Consider the following 17,246-nt stretch of genomic DNA (forward strand, 5'->3'; position numbering starts at 1 on the left):
TTCAGTTCTTTACTTCTTCCTTGATAAAGAACTCACATTATGCTCCATCAGTCTTAGTCATTGAAAAGGAACCTTTCAGTTTTACTATCCCATAAAGCTGCCAGCTCAGCATGGCTTTCCCTCTCAGGATGAGTTCTTCAAAAGGAAGAAGAAAAGTTTATACAGGGTCAGCATGGAAGGAAAGGGCCAGGTTTGAAAATATTTTTTAATTAAATTATAATTATATGTTATTTCCCCTTCCTTCCCTCCCTTCAACCCCTCCCATATCCCAGGCCTCTCTGTTGCTGTTCCGTGGATGTATAGATGCATACATATGGAACTATAGTCTGCTGGCTCTGTGTAACCTGAGATGATGATGTCAGGGCTGACCACTTGGGATTGGATAACCAGTTAAGGGGCTCCTCTCTGTGGGATGACTGAATCTCCTCTTACAGCAGGCCTTAACTGTCTGCAGCTCTTTTCTTAGGGGTAGAACCCCGGGAGATTTCTTCTTTCGTGAAAGCTGGCCTATCCTTTATCATCTCTTGCATTTCAGAGCTGTCTACTTAGAGGTCTTGAGTAAAGAATGCAGATGCCTATAGCTGATACTGCTTGAAGAGTATGTATTATAGAAGAATGGTATTTTTAATATTCAGACTAAGATCAAAAGTTCCAAAGCTTCAAGTCTTAGATGACTTCAGATTTTCTCTGATGATAAATTTGGAAAAGACAAAAACAAACAAAAAACCCTTTTACAGCATTGGATAGCTAACAGATCCTTTTATAAACAGCTTGTCTCAGCCGGTAAGGGTACGACGTGGCAACAAGCCTCCTGACCTGAGTTCTCTTCCCAGAATGCACCTGGTGGAAAGAGGACTGACCCCACAGGCACACCAGCCTACACAGAACATATATGAAGCACACACATAAAAAGAAAAAAAAATGTAAAAAATTATTTTAAAAACTAACTAATAATTTGTTAGTACTATTAGAAGTAGTGATAATATAGCATATGGAAATATGGGGGGGTTTTAGTACACCCCTCCTAATATACATGTTTTCACCCAAGATTTGTTACTATAATCATTTCATGTACTATATATTATTTTTTATTAAAAACTATAATTTCCATGTGATGTTTTTAGCATCTAGTAATTGCCCTATAAAACAAAATATTTATTTCCAAACAGAGCTTTATTTTACAGTAGTGTCAGGTGTCTAGTCATAGTTGCTGTCTTTAGTTGGTCTGACGTATTTTGTGTGGTTTATAGTCTTTGGGTCTCATTATGTCTCACTCCTTCTTCTTGGCAATCTAAATATAGAGAGATGCGCCCTGCACTTTCTATTCCTGTGACATGAAGTAAGCACACGCCTGGAATCAGATGCGGTCACGTTCCCTTCAGACATCGAAGGGGGGGACTTCATGCTGCAGATGTGATCACTTCCTGAGCAGGGATGCAGGGATGCTGTTGCTGAGCTTTGATGTCACCCTGGCCTTCTCTCCCAAAGATGACTAAGTTCTTACCCTGTTTCCAAACACAGCAGCAGCAGCAGCAGCAGATTCCCATTGAAACAGACCATTCACCATCGTCCCTAGTCTCGTTCCTCTCCCCTCCCTATCTTCCCAACCTTCCCTTTCTTTCTCCCTCATCTCCTTCTTTCCTATCTGTCAGTCAGTCTGTCTTTCATGTTTATGATAGAGATCGAACCCAGCCTCTTGCATGTAAAGTGTATGTGCTCTACCACTGAACTGCAACCTCAGCCCCCAAAGCTCTTTAAAGGTTACTGGCACGCCACTGGGTTCTCTCCCGCCCCGCAGGCCTCCACTGAACTCTGCTGACTGTTTCCTTGGCTGTACGGAGGCACTGAAGTATTATGAAGTCCCACCTGTCAATTGATGGCCCTAATCTTTTCACCCTCCCACCTCTGAGAGACTTAAAATCAGTCAAGTCCATATTCTATTGAATTAATATATGTATTCAGGTCTTGCTGTTGCTAAATACAGATAAAATTAGGCAGAATTTTAATATTTTACTTCTGATTTATATTTTTGTTTAGCCACCAATGGCACCTATAATAATAGAATATATCCTTTATACTTTCTGTCTTTTACAATAAGGAAATTTTTGAAAAAGGAAGGCAGGAGAAACTAGATTCCAAAACAATGAATGAGCTTGTGGACAAGGCTTCTTGAAGCCTGAAGCTTGCACAGATGATATTATTGGGGTATGAATGGAAAATGAGGACGTGACCCTCCCAGGTGTGGCGGAAGAGAAGGTTAGTGTAGATATGGAGGAGGCGCCAGGGAGAGTCCAGACTGAACAGGACCAACAGACTGAACTGGGCCAGGAGAAGAGGGTAGGGGTAGGGGGTGTGAGAGAGAAAGGAGAGAGGGAACCAAGAGAGAAAGAACACCTGGGACGGTGGGGAAGGAAGCAGGAAGCCTAGACCCCAAGAGAAGAACCAAACCAGAAAGCAAGCCAGGAGACGAAGAAGACATGTAGCCAGAATGGCTGAGCTTTATAGGAAAAGGGACTGGGAAAGCAACACTCAAGGCTGGAGAGGTTTATGGTAGGGGAAGGGGTATGCTAACCAGGATGACTGTGACAGGTACTTGTGAGTACAGACTTGGGTGGGGGGGTAGAGTCGGCTTTGATATGTTAAACAGGCAAGGTTCAAAGCAGCCTAGTCTAAATAATGAGTTCCAGGCCAGCAAAGTCTATTTAGTGAGACTTTGTCTCAGGGAAGAAGAGGGAGGGAGGGAAGGAAGATGGGCAAGGGAAGGCAAAGTCTTTGCATTGTTTGCTTGTCTGTCAGGCACTATCCGTGCTGATACATAATTGCTCATTCCATCTGTAGCAGCATTTCCCTGGACTGTGCATTTTACATTTTACAAGTTAAGAGGATAGGCAAGCTAGGTCACTAGACAGGTCACACAGTAGGGGGCCCGTGGAGCTGTCCTGAGTGCTGTATTCTACTTTCATATGCCTCTTTTAGAATTTGACCTATTCGTAAATAGTGTTAATCCCAAAGATGTGAGAAACGCTGCCTACTCAAATCATCATGGCCAAATTAATTAAAGCAAGCAGTTAATTAAAGCAAGCTTTTTAAATGCATGTACATGAGCTGCCTCCCCCTAAGGCGGAGTGCAACAGGTCAGCCTTGGACATGAGGAAGACAAGATATTTATAGCTGAGGGGTAAGAGGTTCCAAATGGGGGATTTGACCACAAAATAGGTGGAGTTACAGGAGCAAAAGTAAGGTGGTCACAAGAACCTTTGAAACAGAGGTAGGGTTGCAACATGGCCATAAAGTAGTCATAACAAGGTGTTCATGACAACAGGTGGCCATAATGACCTTTTAAAACAAAAGCATGGTTGTCATTTCCCAGAACAGGCAGGACAAAGTCCTTTGTAGTTAAGATTACAGGTGGGGCATAGCCTAATCCTTGAGAAACAGGGAAGGAAGGAACCCAATTTGTCATAACTAAAAGATGGCCTTTAAGCCTAAAATGGAGGCAGGCTGGTTCATCAATAGGACTTTTTTCTCATCAAATGTTCTTGCCTTATTACTGTTTGAATAAAAGTAACAACAGTGTGTGTATGCGCACACACACACACACACACACACACACACACACCACCGCCATGTTTCTTTCACGTTCACTTTGGTGACGTTAGTGTGCTCTGCCCAGTTGGTGGTGGTGATGGTTTTGGTTTGGGGGTTTGGTTTGGGGTTTCAGAATGATGGATTTTGAGGCGATTGCCCAATCTGGTCTTAAATTTGAGCTGTTCTGCCTCTGCCTTCCAGATAAAGCACAGTTAGAAACTGATAATAAATGAAAAATTTTCATTTCAGGAAAGAAAATATGAAACTTGCAAATTTAATAACTGGATTTAGAAACTAGAATCAAGCTGTTCTATGTCCCACTGTGTCATAATGTGGTCAGCTGGCATTTTGGAAAGTACTGTCTGTCTTTTTATTGCCCCTGTCACTCTTAAAGTGATCTATCTATGTGGTGTGTAAACTAGACCCCTTCTGATGGTAATCAGGCCATTTGAGTAAGATGTTGTTTCTGTCATGGACAAAACCAGGCATTCCTCTCGCCAGTAATGATTTGCTGTGTGTGGGATAAAGCATCATTTGAACAGGACTGGTTATGATAACCTTTTCTTTTGAACCAAAAGCTCAGAGGGTAATTGAATTATTACAGTGAACCCAGGTGCTGAGTCAGCATTTCCAAAATCCTCTGGGTTGCTGGGGTAGCTCTGTGCTAGAGTGTGTGCTTCAGCCTGGGAACGGCTCTGAGTTCAATCCCTGAAAACTTGCTAAAATTTCCATTTTTTTTTCCCTCAGAGATTTTCCCATCTTCTTTTGTACTCAAAGGTTTTTAAATCACTTTCATGGTCTTTTTCTTACAAATTAATTTCAATTATTTTTTTCCACACAGTATCACTAACTAATAACAATAACGAAATCTAGCTTTGGCGTGTGACCTCTTTCTTTTCCAAGGCATTTATTTCTGTGGAGTGTGCTCCCGCATCTGAGAGCCATGTGTAAGTGACCAGTGGCTGTTAGAAAGCGTGCTGAATTGGGGTGAGAGATACAGCTCTGTGTCACAGGGTAGCATGGTTCGCAGCAGAGCAAGAGTGTGGACCTCAGACTGTCGTGCCCTCGTTCAGACAGTGGCTCTTCTGCACAGCCGAGGGGCAGCAGCACCCTTAGCTGAGTGTCTCTTGCCTTGCCAGAGAACTGGGGCAGTGAGGACAGCTCGTAGCTGTTTTACATCGTTATGAGCCTGTGCTCATTTTATGTAAGGACCTCCCACTAACATGTACGCCATCTTTCTTGGGTTTTAGCGGCCCCATACCCTGTGGGTAATTGTTCTCTCCTCAGTTCAGTCGCCTAGAAAAGTCTCCCTGTGCTGTCCTTGACTGGTTATTTTGTATAGAGACTCCATTTGCCCAGCAGAAACGCAAGCTCCGCTGTTCACAGGAGCTCATTCCACCCCACCCCTCTACTGTAGGTCCCTCTGGGCCTCAGCAGCCCCCACTGCAGACGTGTAAATCGCTAGTGATGCTTGCTTTTCATTCAAGAACTTTCTTAATGATAACTGAGCTTGATTTGGAAAGAGCGGTAAGTTTCAACCAAATTTTATTCCACAGCCAATGAACTTTCCTGATGTAAAAAAAGCTTTTTGAAGCCGCTTGATATTTGGAGCAGAGCCTGGCTAAATTAACTGACCTGAACTACTCCCTCAGATGGCGGCCAACACGGTGACAGCCTTCGTTACACAGGACACCCCACCCCGCTTTAGTGGAACATAATAGAAGGTTCAGGTTCCCTCCTGGACTGCTCCGCTGAACCGCTACCAGTTCTCAGAACTCATCCCGCTTTGGTGGGTTGTGTGTTGGAGCGAATGGCACAGCAGGCAGTTTGCCAGAAAGTTGAAGCTACGGCCCCCTAAAATTACGAGACATCCCAATAGGAAACTTCCATTCCAGAAATGCTTTGACTGCCCTGGGGACGACGTGGAATCTTTACAACTCTTTTTTAAAAAACACATTGACTCACACATTCTCTGTGATTTGGTGCCGGGAGGTTGTGTTGTAGATCTTTGTTTTCTTGTGCTGCCTAACGGGTGATGGCTAGAACATTTTCGTGTGTTTCTTCTTGTATTTTCAGGTTTACAGTGCTCATTTCCACAGGTTGTTATTGTTCCTTCATATGTTGCGATTTGTGATATATGTGTTTGTGTGTTTGATTTGTGGGCTTGTTCATATAATCACTGTCGACTTGTTTTTCTTTCTCTCTCCTTCTGATCAGGAGTTCTGGCAGGTACTGACTCGGCAGCATGTGCTTTCGATTAGTCACTGCTCTGGAATCCGTGTTAATGCCTCCGAGGCGGAGGGTCGGTGCATGCCTCTGGCCTCCCTACTCCCTGCACAGTGGTTTCCATCCCTGACTTAAGTTTCCTGCTTTATCTCTAATATGACAATTCGAACACTGCACGGTCCTTGAGAATGTAGAACCCGTTCTAACTCAGAGGGAAGTTTCATCAGAAGCTGTTACCACACAGGGATAAGAAACGCTTGTAGGCATTACGCCCCATCAGATTTTAATTAATTGGTCATTTAAATGTTGGTATTGTTTGGGTTGTTTTGTTCCTAAACTATCATAGGAACAGGAGACAGTTTGAACGAATAGATCCATTTTTTTCTTTTGAAATTTCTTAATCAGTGCAAATAAGCCATTGCTTGGTTGATCTTTGCTCAATAAAATAGCTTAAGAGGAAGCTGGTAGCTCATTTAGACTTCATTACTTTGCCCCTTTAAGCCAGGGAATGGCTGTAGCTTGGGGAAATAAGCAGACACATGGGAAGAACATGTAGGTAGAGCTGGCCAAGAGATGCCCAAGGACAGGCAGAACACAGGCATTTTAAGTTGATTTCTGCAGGGACTCTCAACTACAGATTATAAATTTTTAAATTTTATTCATTTAAAATTACTCTTGCATTTTTGATGGTTAGCTGCAATAAAAAAAAATCTAAATTCAACTTAAATAGCAGCATCATTTGATTTGAAGTAATTGGTGATATAGTTAATGAAGACCACAAGAGTAATCTTTCTTTTCATAGTGCATTGCCCCCTGTGTTCCTGTTTTAAAATGGGGTGGATTTTAGTAGTTCCACCTAACTGTGGCATTAACTGTATTCTGAAACAAACAAATACTTTAAAATTTGCCTCAAAAGAATTTACTGCTTCAAATTTCAATGCTTCAAATTCTGGGATTTTGTGTCAGAATAGCTAAGGTACAAATAAATGCTAGCCAGTAGAGAACATAGCTGGGCTCGATCTCCTTGCCTACCAAGGACAAGCCCTGGACTGGGCCTTACCATAGCACTCCAAACCTTTAAAAAAAGAAAGGGTTGAGGGCTGAGGGCCAGTCCCACGAGAAAGCCCTTCCCATGGCTCTCAGTGCAGTTAGACAAATGAGAGGCAGCGCAAAAGCCCTTTCTCTTCATTAATAACCATGTGCTTTCGGTTTGGAAAGACTTGCCTTCCAGGAGATCCATACAGCAAGGAGTGAGGAGAAGAGAGAAGAATTAGCAAGTGCTAGAAGTCTCTGGAGCCTGCAGCCCTCAGTGCTCAGCACCAGTCACTGATGCTTTCAGTACACACGAAGCACTAGTTTCGCTTCACCAGAGGTTGGGAATCAGCCATTACGCCACTTGCAGATTAGTGCCTCTGTGTAAGGAGGAACACGTAAATTTTGAAGTAGTCTGTATTTTTCTATCCATATTTTCCTGAACCTTTTCTGAGTTTCTAGAATCAGTATCTGAATGCAATATGTAGAAACTGTTTCGCTAAAATTAAAAATTTGAGATATTAACTACTTTTAAATCAGTTTTTACTGCATCCTTCAAAATATCTTGTGAATTTGTATTTAGCATAGGCTTTTCTTTTAAAAGATGCTGAGGGAATTGTTCATATTAGTTTCTAGAAACAGTGCTTGTCTTGCTGACACCAGTACGTATCTTTTAAGCTGCCCATGAGAGCAGCAGGCCCCTTGTTAGAGAAGGTGGGCCCTTGCGTATCTTTCTGCAGGATCTGCTCTTTGCATGCTGTTCCTACTGCCTGTAGAAAGCCCAGCACCGTGGCCTGCTAGTGTAGTACACTGTTCTTCAGGCCAGCTCACTGATGACATCAGGCACTCAGTGCATTGCCATGAGGAGTATCCGAGGTCTCTTTCCAGTCTCTCCAGTTCCACCACTCCTAAAGTCTGTGGATTTAACAAGTTTTGGTTATTCAGGTTGAAAACAGAAATGAGAATGCAGTCATTAACTCCCCCAAAAGGATATCATTCACTTGCTTGCCTCAAATGCTCAGACTCCTACTACTACGCCTTTAGATACATTTTTATTTTAGGTTATGTTATGTTTGACCTTGAGATCAACCAAACCCATCTGATGTTCCATTGTTTATTTGAAGCATAATCATAACTGGCCATCACCTCTCTGACGACGCCCCATTCCTGGCTTTTCATCATGGAACAATGTTGGCAGCTCACTCTGACATCAGAGGACTTTGTTCTAGACTGACTTCCTTTTTCATGTTACTTGAATACGAGCATGTTTAAGGCCACACTGTCATGATTCTAGAAGAACTACTCAAAACAAGCATCCTCCATTCTGTAGACGCAGGTCCTCAACTTGTTCTAAGTGTCTGCGATGCTCGGTGGCACTACAGAGACTGGGAAACTGGTTCTTTGAGAGTAGGCAGCTTTAAGAGTATGGAAGAACATTTTCTTTTTGAAGCGATGCACATTTTGAAAATGAATGAAGTAGATGCTTGGCTAATAAGTAAAGGCACACTTAATCATTGGCTCAGCTTTTCCTCCAGTTAGCCGAGGCAAGCAAGCTAAGCCCCAAAGCTCCACCATAGTGAGCTAAGTTTCCCTGCAAAAGTTTCCAGCCCTCAGTAACATCTTCAGAAATTACAAACATGGACCCCCGTGTGCCCCTGGGCTGGTCATAGCATATGAAGTTGAGAGGTCCGTGATAGGGCTGTGGAATCAGACCACAGTGGGTCCATTACCCTGGGCAGTTATTTAAAGTCTCTAAACCTGAGTCATCTCGTACAGGATCACAAGTGTGGGGACTACAGGTGTGGCCCACTGCACCCATTATGCACTGCCAGGCTTGAACCCAGCATCTTCCAGCCAAGCTACATCTTCAGCCCCATAAGTCCTTCATGAATAGCTCTTAATGTTTGATCTCAAACTTGAGACAAAAATTTTTTCTCAAAGGGCTTCCTGAGAGGCAGTAGCTGTGTCAGTGAAGGGGGTGAGCAGTGATTCTTGCAAGGAACTTTTTGTTTTTCCTTACATGTGTCCCTTGCTCTATTTTTTCCAAATGGGAGGGAATGAAACTACTATGTTGACTTATTCTTTCCAAACGTGTACTTGAGATTGTTTTACATGGAGCGATAAGGCCACTTATGATAACTACGTGACTACAACCAAGATGGCCGCCAAGCTCAGGACTGTTGTGGGCAGAGGCTTGTTTTCTAGGGAGTTTGGGTCCAGCACTAACCTATTGGCGTGACCAAAGTTCAGAATGAAATTCTTAGATTTAGGTAGCAGGCTATCAATAACATCACGTGTCATTTGTCCCACAACGGAGTCTGATGTGAACATCAGACATGCAGTGCCAGAACATACATCCAGTTATGTCCCTCTTAGAGTTCCCTCCTTCAGCAGATACTGAGGATTCAAATAAGTCATTTCGATAAAGCTCTGCCTTTTGCTTGAAATTCACTCCATTGCAGCGGATTTATTTGAATCCTTGTGACTGCTTTTAACCATCTCATCCACCGCTGCTACAGTTTAAGCATCTTCGTGGTAACGTTCTCTCTGAGGCAACTAAATGAAGGAGAACATCTCATTCTGGTATTTGGGTTGTTCTCAGAGCCCATGTGGTTAGAATGGGGACTGAAAAGAGAGCTGCTTTCTGCAGTTGGCATGCACGTCATCTTCAGCACTCCCCTGCCTCGGCCTGTTGCACACTAATTTACGTTGCCTCCGATGAAGTTAAACCTTTGAGAAGCTTGGACGAGAATCTGAGTCAGAAGGGGGGGAAATCATAAACTACACTGAATTGGAAACATTTCAACTTAATTTTCATTTGGCATGCACCAAAATCTACCTTTCTACCAATTGGGTGTGAACCAAATCAGGAGCGACAGATTTTAGCTGTGCAACAGGTTCTGTTTGATTAAGAATAATGTGATTGTTTAAAATTAACGTTTCCCAAGGCTTTGGAAGCTGTCTGTGCACCAAGGAGATAATGAAGTGTGAGACTCATTGCTTGAGAGAACCGCTGAGCTTTCTCTAACACACCCTTCTTCCCCTGTAACTCCAGATTTGGAAACGAGATGCCAAAATCAAATTTTCTGGAAGCAGTATATAACTGTCATTAAACTTTAAAGTACAACTTCAAATATTACTAGAGGAATTTGAAATCCCTTTTAGCAATATAGAGAAATATTGATTCTCTTTTTTCATTTTTACAGTACTGGTGATTCCACCCAGGGCTTTGCACATGCAAGGCAGGATGCTCAGCCACTGAGCTACAAACCTTGCCTTTTTTATTTTTTTCTTCAAGACAGGGGCTCACTAGATAGCTCTGGCAGTCCTGAGACTCACTCTGTATCCCACACTGGCTTGAAACTCACAGAGATCTGCCTGCCCCTGTTTCCCAAGTACTAAGACTAAAGGCATAAGCCATTACACCTAGCACCTTTTTAAATTTTGAGATAGAGTCTTGCTAAATTGTCCTTATGGGTAACTCATAATCTCTCTCAGCCTCCAAGTCGCTGAGATCACAGACCTGTGCCATCATCCCTGGCAAGGACCACTGATAATAAAATAATCCTTAATAAATGTCAGTATTTAAAAAAAAAATCAAAAAACCCTTGAGGTTCATGGATGATAACATTTTAATTTATGTAGCAGTGCTCTGCACTTTCTTTTTATTTAGTTTCAGAAATCCACAACTATTTTTAGTTTATAGGTTGATACCCAAGCATTTCCTTGTGAAGTCTGCTCGGTTCCAGGAGCTCCTTTTGTTTTAAACTTCAGAACTTGGAAACTGGATGTTAAGTTGTAAGAATGATAAGGTTAATTGGCTCCATCTCATTGAGTCCAGGAAGGGAAAATCAACTGCTCTGTTTTGATCAACCCTGTAACTAGCCAGTTGGGATTCCTCACACCCTGAATGCTAACACATTGGTGTCCTGACTGGAAACCCAGTCCTGGGGCCCTTCATGGTTCACTCAACTCTAACCATAAGTTTATGAGACTAGTCCGAAGCCAAAGGGTGGGTGCTTGAGCACAAAGCCATCCAACCCAGTTAAACTCAGGGCTTTTTAATTCACTGTGAAGTACAGCAATCACATATGTGAAGAATAATGTGCTATCTAGTAATTTTACATAACAAGTTTTTCACTTGTTATGCCTTTACTACAGACCTAAAAAGCAAGGTCTGTAGTGAAGGCATGTAATCTCTGCTACTCATGGGGCTGAGGCAGGAGGATCATAGTTGGAGGCCTGCCTAATACCATAAAGTAAGATCAAGTCCATCCTGGCAATTTAGTGAGACTCTGACTCAAAATAAAAAATGAAGTCTGGGGATTTCACTCAATAGTGTCTTGCCTCACACATACAATGCTCTGGGTCCAAGCCGCAGTAAACACACAGACATGTAAATCAGGGGTCTACAGATGCAGCTCACCTCTGTGGTATAAATCTTGCCTTGTAAGCCCTAGTTTTTGATTCCTTGGAGGGGAGATGGGGGGATTCAGACTATGGTACCATAGTACATGAAAGCAGCCCCTTCAAGGTGGGGTTTCTTAAGGTTTACCATGTCAGCATCTTTCTTACTGATCTCAGGTCTGTAACTCTGCTCTTCATTTGGAAATAAGGCTGGGTTCTGAGTTATCTTTTGTTCATGCATGTCCGTGAGCTTGCTGCTTTGAGGCACTCTACAAGATTCCGTCATCCAGTCGGGGGCATCTGTCACGAAGTTAGATGGAAATGATGCTCTGAGCTGACCCGCATCCTGCCTTACACTGAGAATTTCAGAACTCGAAGTGACTGATTGGAGAATCTGAGAGGTCACCCCTGAGCTGTGAGTGTGGCCCTGGTGCTTCAGAAGCTACGGGGAGTTGGCGCTGGTTTTAAAACTACTCAGGAAATTCTCACCATGCACTGAAACGGCTGGAGCCCCGCCCCCTCGGGAACCTAAAGGCGAAAGCATCTCCCAGATGCTCGCTGAGTTAACACTGAAAGACACCTAATCTTACAGTCTATCCACTTAGAAGACAGTTGAAGCGTCATGGAAATAGTTCTTTGCACTCTTAAATACAGCTTCAATTTCCTTCTTACACTTTGTCTATTATCTTTGCTATTTTTCCTACTTTGCTATATTTCCTAATATTGAATTAATGCATATTCTTTGGATCTTCTTAGAAAAATTACATTTCAAGGAGAAAATTATAAGGAACACTGTGTTTACCTTTAAAATGTGCCTCCCTCTAGCTCTTTGAGCAAACTGATGATGTTTGCTTAGAGAAAAAAAAATGACTTATATTTTAGTCCAACATTAAGCATTACCTGAAAGATTAAGCAAGGGACATCTTGCTGGCATTTTGCTTGGAGAATTGGACATTAATGAGACCATTGGCATCAGAGACATTAATCTGAACCCGCTCTGTTCTGCTGGCCTTTCCACTTTTATTTTCCATCTTTACCAGACTTGGGCTTTTACATTTCCATTTTCAAACTCATATCTCTGTTTTTATAGCTCCCCTATATGTCATGGGCAATTGATTTGAGGATATCATCTATATAAGAATTAGATCTTTTTTTAAAGAAACCAACTAAAAAGAGCCTTAGGCACAAAACAGTCTAATAAATGACTTTCAGATAACACTCATCCCCTCTTAAAAAAAAAAAAAAAATCACCTCGCTGTGCACACCAGGCTGGCCTCACACTTGCAGACATCCACCTGCACCACCACTCCCAGCCCCACTCCAAAATCTTGACCCGGCCCTTTGACGCTCTTCTTACTTTTAATTTAAGACACTAAATTTGCTGGCTTTATGATAATGTTGATGTCTATGATTAAAATGTCCTAGCTTTTGTACAGCTCTTCTGTAGAGCTTTGGGTATTTACAGACCTGTAGCACTGATAAATGCAAGGTCCTACTGTGTGCCAGCACACTAATGAATGTGCCTTCCTACTCATACCCCAGCCGCTCTTTAACAAGCAAATGCTCAGAAAACACACAGCCAGCTTCTGTTCCCTGCTCTTCCTGCCCAACTCCAGAAGCTCGGATGAAGTGTGGACTTTGCGCAGTGAAGAGATTCTGGTCCCACGGTGCATCCCAGGGCACACGCTGCCTGCGGACCGTTAAGCATTGCTTGTTCTCGTAACCTTGGAAGAACTGCTGTGAGGCGCACATATTCTGTACTTACTCTCCAGTACCACCTGTGCAGTACGCTCTTGTTCCCTCCACTTCTCCATTCTTTGAAGTTTTCTCCCCTCCCTGGACACACCCTCTGGTCCTGAGCCCTTGTTTCTTGCATTTCTTTTCTTTCCCATATCTTTTACTTCTTCCTTAAGAGGCTTGGCCATCCTCTGGGCTCTCCTGCTCCCTCCCACAGTAGCAGGTGTTTCACATACAGCTACTCTGACAAAAAACCCTTTCCTCCCCTAAGGAGCAGGAGGTCCTAAACCCAAACCTGCTCTGTTAGGTGAGCTGGCTATAGCTCACAAGTGTAGTGAAGAGACCCTACTGAGACTGTTGCCCACAGTGAGTCTACTACATTTCTGTCGTGTCTACAGACTGTATACTGTCTAAGGATGAGGAGGATGGGCCCAACTTGTGCCTACAGGCACCTCTCAGGCTGCCCTTCTAACCACCAACATCATGACAGTAGCATAAACATAGGCTTACAGAAAATAGCATATGGATTCAGAAATAAACCTGTACTCAGGATGGATTGATTTTCATCAGTGGGTAAGAGCATTCAGTAAAGTCAGGGTCATCTCTTCCACAAATAGAATGGGGTTCACTGGATATCTAGACACAAAAGAATAAAGTTGAGGGCTTACAAGATGGCTCAGTGGGTAAGGATGCTTGCTGCCAAGCCACATGACCTTGAGTTCAATCCCCCAGAATCTAAGTTCTTACTCCCCAGTGTACACCATGGCACATGCACACACACACACATATTAATAAATGAATATAAGAAATGAAGCTGGACTTCCCATCTTAACTTTATAAAAACTCTAAATGAATCAGTAAATTTTGAAAAGGAATTGATGCTTTCAGACTAGAAGATAGAGGTAACTTTGTTACCTTGGTTTTGGTGATAAAGTACTAACTACAACATGAGGTAAAAGAAAACAAGAAGTGAATTGGATTTTACCAGCAAATCCTTAGATGACTCAAGGAACGTTATCAGAGCAGTGGAAACCAATACAAAGGGGGAATGAAGGTCGCAGCCTCCAGAATGTGTCAAGAACTCCTACAAGTCATCCAAGCAAAGCCAACAGAATGATGGCATAGGCCTTGAACAGACGTTCAGATGACAACAGCTATGAAGATGACTCTGTGCACAAGGCAGATGCCCATCAAAGCCACAGTGAAGCCAGGCCTGAGGCCTGCCTGAAGTCCTCACCTTCGGGAGGCAGAGCTAGGAGCCTTACCTCAAGCTTGAGCCATTCCAAAGCAGCCAGGGCTAAGTCAGGAACCCCTGTCTGTAAGAAATGGAAACCCTACATCGAGGTACCAACTCACATCCATGAAGATAGCTGCAAGGATGTGTAGAAATCAGTCTTTTATGATGCTGGGGGGTGGGAGGGTAAATATGTGCTGAAACCACTGGAGGAAATGGTTTGGCTGTCCCTCAAAACATAAATATATAATTAGCATGTAACAGGGCAGTTCTACTAATGGGCCTACATTGAGAGAAGCCAAACTACTCTGACAGCTGTTTGTAAATGATTACATACGGCAGCGAGAGGCCGCGGTCATCTGAGTGCCCTGCCTGTGGAAGGGTAAACCAGTCCTGGTGTGTACACACTGTGCAGTGTCTTTGGTAACACAAAGTACTGATTTGCACCATAGCATGGATAAGCCTATGAAACATTTAATGGTAGAAGCCAGACACAAAATATTCATTTGTTGTATGGCTAAAATGATGATTTCTATGGAAATGCCATCATAATAATATAAACCTTCAAAGGAAAATAAGGAAAAACACCCAGCAAATGGGTGCATTTTTATTCTGATACATGTAGACTGGGGAAGAAGGTACATGCGTGTAAAGGGAATTGTTGGGATAGCTGGCTAAATGAAAATGGACAGGATGCAGGTTGACAAGATGACCAGAATTTGATCCTTGGAGCTCACATGGTAGAAGGAAAGAGGTGGTGACCACCACACTCTTACAGTGGCAGACACACAAAATCATATTCTAAGAGTCTGTCTTAACAGGTGGCATTGGATCATACTCTGTGCACTAATATTAAATTCCCTGCTTTTATTGAGTTTACAGTGCCTAAGAGAATGTCTTTGTTCACGGGAAATATATCCTAATATGTTTAAAATCATGTAAAGTAGCAGCTCACCTCCAGCTCACTCAGCGTGCTGCAAAGTCTGTCTCTATAGAAAATACAAAGCTGCCGGAGTCATGTGTTAGTAGGCTTACATAAAAGGGATATCCTGGCTCCTTATATGAGGTTTTCAATTTTTCTGTCAGTTTGAAATTGAAAGAAAAATCTAAAGTTACAGGCCAAGTTTGGTTTCTGTCCTTTCTTTTTCCCAAGCAGCAGGAAGTGATGCTGCCTCTGGCTGGCAGCCTCCTTTCACTTGTAAACGCTCACCTGCTCCTCGACTTTTGGCTTGCAATAGTTTACTCATTATAGTGCGCAGTGCAGTATCTCCATGAAATTATATGAATGTTTTAGCTTCTGTATACACTTATTGCTTAGGCTAGCCATCATTTGCCTTTGGAAATGTATTTTCATTTTGAGTAAATCTTTCTGTTCTCTCTGTTTTGCAACATATCAGATAATGTAAGACAGACAGACATGAGGAGTTTGCATATTAAGTTCCCAGAGAGTGGCCTTGCTCTAGCAATTCCTCCGATAGGCTCTCCTCCTAAAATTTGTTTGACCTTGGGCAGAGAACCAAGCATTGCTGTAGAAAGATCCCTCCAGGGCTGGTGAGATGGCTCAGCGGTTAAGAGCACCCGACTGCTCTTCCGAAGGTCCAGAGTTCAAATCCCAGCAACCACATGGTGGCTCACAACCACCCGAAATGAGATATGACTCCCTCTTCTGGAGTGTCTGAAGACAGCTACAGTGTACTTACATATAATAAAAATAAATCTTTAAAAAAAAAAAAAAGAAAGAAAGATCCCTCCATGCTGAGAGCACTGAGCTAAGTGCACATCCTAGTTGTTGGGTCAGAGAGAGAATCACTAAATACTGTCTTGGGGATACTAGACCAGCCACAAAAGCCGGGGGTGAGGTGGGCGTGTCTCTTGCTTTCTGTCTTCTGTTGGGTTTCTGCACTTCTGGGGATGGAACTGGGAGCATGCTAGGTAGCAGCTCTCGCATGGAGCAGCAGCCCAGCCCCGCAGAAGGTCTTTCTCAAATAGTATCCGTCACCCACATCTAGAACCTGGGACTGTGTGGCCGCACCGCCTGGCCTGTGGGTTTGTACCTGTTTATGGGCCAGCAGAGTTAAGGTCCTGCGGGGTGACTTCGTTCTAATGGTGCTGGTCCTCTCCATTGCTTAACCATTTTTCTTTCCTTTGTGATGTTGATGGGATCTCCACTAGACAGAGGTAACCGTGGCAGGCTGTGTGTGCCTGGATGCTGGTGTGTTGGTGCTTGTCCGTTTTCACGAGGCTCTCGCCTGCAGTGCCGCCTCTTGCTTTCTCGCTTGCATGAGATTGTTTCTTTGGTTATGCTGCCTTGGTTTGAATTCTTAAAACCTCTTTCTTTCTGCCCCCTCGGTGCACAGAATAAATATTTCCTTAAGTGCCTGTGGTTGGTCCAGAACTTACGGACTTTGTTTCAAGTGCAGCCCTCTGGTGGATCCTTTGCAGTTTTTGAAAGTACCTTCAATGAGGAATTCAGAGACCAGGAAACAGTGCATCCAGCAGGCTGTTACTGGAACTAAGAACTGGCCTGCGTGACTCTTGAGTAAAGGAAGGGAGTGTACACTGGGAGCAAGAGCTGAGTCTGGAAGCGGCTTATTTCCATAACAGCTGAAACTCAGTAGCATCCGCTAACATAATGATAGTGCAAAAGTCCGATTCCGGATTACACTTCAGAATATTCTTTATTCTAAATGCTCTTCTGTGTTCTAGATTAAGATTAAGAATCCAAAAGGAAAGTTTAAAATTAGTATTTCAGAAGCATATATATGGCCTTGAGAACAGCTGCCTTCCCTCCGCTTCAAGATCACCAACAGTATGATTTTTTTATTTGATTGATTGATTGGCCAGTTGGAACCAGTTTTAGCTTTCTCTTTTCTTTGGTTGTTTTTTTTTTTTCCTTTGTACCACCAAATAATAGTCTTAAGAGTGATGCCAGGTGTTCTAAAAGTGACACAGTTCTGAAGTTAGGCCACGTGTTCGATGGCAGGAAAAAACTGAAAACATCTTCAAATTTCAATGAACCCGG

At 43.0% G+C, this 17,246-nt stretch overlaps 1 protein-coding gene across 1 annotated transcript in view; it reads left to right on the forward strand.

Annotated features, from left to right (window-relative positions):
* Micu1 (mitochondrial calcium uptake 1) overlaps nt 1-17,246 on the forward strand; it is a 152,002-nt gene that overhangs the window by 48,347 nt on the left and 86,409 nt on the right. The window lies entirely within an intron of this gene.

This window comes from Mus caroli, unplaced genomic scaffold (assembly GCF_978045245.1).
Source record: "Mus caroli unplaced genomic scaffold, Mus_caroli_1 scaffold_9, whole genome shotgun sequence".
In the NCBI taxonomy this organism is placed as follows: Eukaryota; Metazoa; Chordata; class Mammalia; order Rodentia; family Muridae; genus Mus; species Mus caroli.